General features: G+C 38.9%; 1 pseudogene across 1 annotated transcript; it reads right to left on the bottom strand.

Moving 5' to 3' along the window:
* Positions 1-1,215: 1,215 nt before the first annotated feature.
* Positions 1,216-1,948, bottom strand: LOC101293155 (annotated as a pseudogene). The gene has a single exon (XR_185420.1). The product of XR_185420.1 is annotated as an uncharacterized LOC101293155 (transcript).
* Between the last annotated feature and the right edge of the window lie 4,089 nt (positions 1,949-6,037).

A 6,037-nucleotide genomic window follows, 5' to 3' on the forward strand; every position in this document is an offset into this window, starting at 1 on the left:
ACTTATGCCCTACAGCCCCTACTATCTGAACAGTCGGCGCGGGCCAATTCTAGACTCAGCAAACCTTAGCTTCCTTTATGGTGGGGTGTATGTAGAACAAGTTTGTTCAAATATTGGATACTTTGTCAATTATGACGTACTGGATTGTTTCATTTTAGCTAGATTCCACTGGTCCAAATTGAAGTGAAATGAGGAATCAAAGAATATATGAAACAACCAATCAAATACGTGATATTATCCAAAGGTAGTACCTTTGAAATTGACAGCAAACAAACATGCGATTCTTGTGTTCTTTTATTTTCTCTTAGGTCAAATCTTTGAAACAATATCTTGCATGATGAGATTATTGGGGTCATCTAGCGAGCACGTGGAGAGAGTGTGTAATTAAGCACATTGTACTACAATCATGAAAACCAAACTCTCTTTGAAAGTTCATTAGCTATGGTATAACTAAATTTACCTCTTCATTTGTGTCATCTTAAACTTCACTTTATACCGTGAATAAGATCGAAATCGTTGATTTTCTAAATCCCTCATGGACAAGTTTTAAGGAACTTCAATTATGGATTTATGGAAAGGTGTTAAGCAACAGTTAAGTTCTTGAATACAATTTGTTGGTTAGATCATTTGCATGCTAGAAAACCAACGTTGAAGCCAAACATATTGAAATCCAACCTATTGCCGTTAATATTAAGGGAAAAAAGTCCAAACCATATCTGACCTTTTAACGAAGCAAAGCTTTGGTATCCTACCTTTCAAAAACTTCAAAACGATATCTCACATTTTGACCCCGACATAAGATTGGTATCTAGGACTAACGGGGGACGTTGGCTCCGTTACGGAAACATATTAAATTCAAATTGTAAAGGGTATTTTTGTCTAATCACCTAATAACCCTCAACCCATGCCACCTTAACTCTATCCTCTTTCCCTTATTCTCCATCTGCCTCCAACTCTCTCTCTCTCTCTCTGTGTAGAACGACTCTCTCTCTCTACACGAAAGAGAACAAATATAGGTGGTCCAGTCCAAAGAGTGAATGAACATCAGTACCCAACAGATGAACAATCAAGACACCAAAACGAAAAAAACCACAAACCAAAGAGACATTTGGATCCCCATCAACTATTCTCGACCTTGTTTAATTGCTTATTTTATCAACAACAGCAGACACAGCCTCTAAAATATGCAAGAGGCAATTGCAGCATTTAATAACTTTAACAACAACAATTAGGACACCGAATACCATTCTCATTGCACTCGGAGCATCTCTTGGGCGTGTCATCATCCTCATCAAAACACCTTCCTGCTCCCACTGCAATTCATGCACGGCACAAACCTCGCATCCCCACAACCCCCACACACAGACCTAGGTTTCCGACTGGGAAGCCCTTGCAATATCTTTGCCAACTCTCCGGTCTCAAACAGCTGCTTGATCACCTCGGCACCACCCACATATTTCCCCTTTATAAAAACCTGAGGCAAACTCACATTCTTGGCACCCAAAACTCTCTGCAACTCTTTCCTATAAGCCGAATCCATGGAAATATCACTCTCATCAACCCAAACCCCAAACCCTCGGAATATATTCTTCACAGCATAACAATCCTCATAAGTCCTGCGAACCCCGCGCAAGCTAGTGAGGTACATTACAATCCTGTCATCCGTCCCCGGCAGCCTAATCGACAGCACCTGAAAATCTGGCCCCAGAGACTTTGAATGCACCATGGATTTCGACGGCCTGAGCTGCTTCCCAAGCGATTGAATTGTCTCCTCCGAAACGTTTCGAGGCGGCGGGAGCTTGTCCGTTTCGAAAAAGCTGCAAAGTCTCTTCACCTTTCCTTTAAAAGAGCTGCTGGCGGAACGCATGGTCTCCATGGAGTTGTAGAGTTTCTTGAAGGAGCCGGCGTGGTCGAGCGCGTGGTGGGCCTTCTTCGGCTCTGCGTACATGGTTATAGAACGATTGAAGAACAAGGACGGCTTCGGGGAGGAGGTCTTAATTGGACGACAAATCGAGCCTGTTTTCGAAATACCCTTTACAATTTGAATTTAATATATTTCCGTAAAGGAGCCAACGTCCCCCGTTAGCCCCAGATACCGATTTTATGTCGGGGTCAAAAGATGGGATACCGTTTTGAAGTTTTTGAAAGATGGATACCAAAGCTTTGCTTCGTTAAAAGGTCAGATACGGTTTGGACTTTTTTTCCTAATATTAACCAAGGGTCATTCAACAGCAAAAACAAATCAAACAGCTAGGCTAAGGCTAATAATTATCAAATTATTGACATGTAAAACAGAAAATTATTTTTAATCTCACGAAAGATTACAAGCTTGCAAGTTAATGAACTAGACAAAACGAGTGAAGTTCTTATATTCCAACATAAAAGAATTCTCAGACAATATACCTCTGGAATATATCCTCCTCGTTATCATTGCCACCAGAAGAAAGCCAATTCAGGTCACAATAGCCATCAACTTCTGGGTCATTATGGGATCCTCCATTTATGACTACACGTGAAACAACTTTTGCTGCAGATCGACTTTCTTCATACTTTCTTAGGCCAAAAAGCCAATTTGGGCTTTTCAACTGTATTTCACTGAAAAAGACAAACGCCTGATTTCAGGACTAACCGACTAAGTGCAACTGTATTTCACTGAAAAAAACAAATGCATAATGAATGAGTGATAGTAACATTTAATTCTTCCGGGCATGCATGGCATTACAGTGAGAGGAACTTATCATATGGGTGTTTCCATATAAAGACTCACACATTTAATTCTTCTTCAATGTGGGATAAATACCACACAAGTTCCAACAATACCTCACATTTTCTATTCAAATTCTAATAATACCCCACATTTGAATAGAAAATAAGATAATGAGAGGAACTTATTTTACTATTTCCAAGAAACTAAATATGATATGCATCGGAAAAGGTGTCTTTTGGACTTGAACCTTTCGTAGTGAGTACTTATTGGACTTACTTTGTGGTAGTGAACTTTAGTCTTGAACTAACCACGTTTTGTAGTAAATCGAGACAACAAATATCACACATATCATATCTACACATAGTTCAATTCTTACGGTTGTGTTTATTTCGGTGTTGAACAAAATCCTTCTTCATGAGAATTTTAGAGAACGTAGCCATCTCGGTTCTCAAAGATGCGACTCTACATCAATCTCATATAGGTAATGTCAATCAAGAATAGTCCGTACTATTCCACTTTAAAAGCTATTAGCATTATTAAGAATAAATAAATATCCAACCCTTAATCGTCAACAAAAAAATACACTTCAAATCATCATAGGAATGAGCATATATGTATATTTATGCTCCTTGAGTCTTCCCCAACTAGTTCGCCTATTAAACCTAGACCATGGGATCTCCAATGTTGCTAGGTTAGGTTTCCGCCAAGTAATGACTCATTGTATTGGTTTAAAGCCCATTCCCCTCGATGTAAATACTACTTGCTCTCTATTTAGGCCTTTTGTCAAAGGATCTACTATATTCTCCTTGGACTTTACATAGTCGATGGAAATAATTTCATTCTTGAGCAAGCCTCGTATTGTCTGTGACGACGCCTTATATGCCTCGATTTGCCATTGTAGATTTGGTTCTTCGCTCTTGTAAGAGCAGCCATACTATCACAATGTATGCAAATGGCAGTAACAGGCTTTGGCCACAATGGAATACCCTCTAGGAAGTTTGGAGCCATTCCGCTTCTTCGGTCAGGCTTTATCTAAGCCTACAAACTCCGCTTCCATAGTCGATCGTGTATTCTCTGTTTGCTTTGATGATTTCCAAGATACGGCTGCTTCTCCAAGGGTAAATACATAACCACTTGTGGACTTACTTTCCGAATGATTGGAAATCCAATTAGCATCACAATATCCTTCTAATACGGGAGGATATTTTGTATAATCCAATCCATAATTCATTGTATGTTTTAGATATTGGAGCACTCTCACTAGTGCATCCCAATGATTAGATAAAGCCCAATCTTTGACTTTTATTAAATATATATATATTAATATATATATTTATTTATTTCTATTGGAAACCCAATAGAAAGCCCACCAAGCCCATACTAGGCCTATCATCCATTTAATGAGTCACATGGGTGTTTCCATATAAAGACTCACACATTGAATTCTTCTTCAATGTGGGATAAATACCACACAAGTTCCAACAGTTCACACTTCAAAAAAGCTCTTGCATGGAAAAAACAGAACAAAACATATATAGATCCCAGTGTAGATATATCTTTGTGAGATTGCCCAAGAATGTGAAAAACTAGGACAGAATTTGTCCATACATACCTTATGTTCCACTGTATCAATTCAATAATGGCGAGCGAAGTGTTCTAGCCAGAAAAAATGATCATAGTTATGCCACATAAGCTGCCACTCAAGGTGGGTTCTAGATGGTTCCTTAAAAGTTAGTTCACCTAGCATTACTTTTCTAAAAGTAATTACCGAAAGTTCATTCGAGTTTTTATTTATTTTTATTTATGAAAAAAGAAACATATTAAATAGTGAAGCCTCTATAAGCATTCACAATTTACATTGTTGAATATGATGGCATTAGAGCCCTACTATAGTTTTGCATGTTCGGTCGGGTCAGCTCCGTCCTACTTCCCTGTCTTTTTTCCTGGGCTCAAACGTATAGTAGCCATGCACTTGCATCTCAAAAATGTCGATCTGCTTGATTGATTAAGCACATATCAGATATGTTTCTTTATTTGTGCATGATTGATTAAGCACATACATACTGGAGCTGCTTGACAGACGAGCATAAATATCGTCATTGACGAACAACACAAGTGATTGAGGGACCTATGATCATTTTTTCTGACGGCCAAAAATGATCGCCACCAGATTTTCTGTGAACCTGCGTGCTACCTTCTGCATATATAAATATGGCAGGAGGAGCTCCTATGATATTTTTCTTCTATCTAGATATGACACTCGCTCATTTATCACTTATCCCCTACTATCTGAACAGTCGGGTCAATTCTAGACTCAGCAAACCTTAAGCTTCCTCATTTTTATGGTGTATGTAGAACAAGTTAATTTGTTCAAATATCAGATACTTTATCAGTTATCACGGATTCGATTGTTTCATTCTAGCTAGATTCCTTGTGTATGTATACTCGGTTTTCCACTAGTCCAAATTGGAATGAAATGCAGTCCATTCAATCAAATATCAGATGAATGAATGGACTGTATTTCACTTCAATTTGGACCAGTGGAGAACCGAGTACGCATATACAAGGAATCCAAGAATATATGAAACAATCAAATACGTGATTCCATCCAAACGTTGTACCTTTGAAATTGACAGCAAACAAACATGTGATTCTTGTGTTCTTTTAGGTCAAGTCTTTGAAATAATATCTTGCATGGAGTCACTGAAACTGAGACAATATCTTGCATGATGAGATTATTGGGGTCACTGAAACTGAGAATTCCATGTGGAGTGTGTAAGCACATTGTACTATAATCATGAAAACCAAACTCTCTTTGAAAGTTCCATCTAGCTACCATTAGCAGCTATGGTATAACTAAATTTACCTCTTCATTTGTATCAATAACGGCAAGCGAAGTGTTCCCATTCGAGGTTGTTACATGCTTTCCCCTGGGGACACTTATCCGAGATGGGTCGTTCCTTGGCCTTACGAGGTCAGTCTTACGTTGGGTCTTACGATCTCGGTGACTCTAATGTTTTTACATAATCTCGGAGGAACATGTAGAATCACGGTGGAACGAACAATCATGAACAATAAACATCATGGGCAAAAGGCAAAGATGTATAATGGTTCACCATGCCATCGGAGGACATGACTACATCCACTTAAGGTTCTACTATCATGGCCAATAGGCCCTTGGGATCGGGAGAGAGAGAGATTCAGTCAGCCCTCCTCTATCCATCATCCATCAGATCAGCTAGAGAGATTCAGTCCCTTTCAGCTAGAGAGATTCAATCCCTTTCAGCTAAAGAGAGTTTCTACGTATGGGAACCCTTCCTTTTATAGCTA

This window comes from Fragaria vesca, unplaced genomic scaffold (genome assembly GCF_000184155.1).
Source record: "Fragaria vesca subsp. vesca unplaced genomic scaffold, FraVesHawaii_1.0 scf0511124, whole genome shotgun sequence".
Classification (NCBI taxonomy): Eukaryota; Viridiplantae; Streptophyta; class Magnoliopsida; order Rosales; family Rosaceae; genus Fragaria; species Fragaria vesca.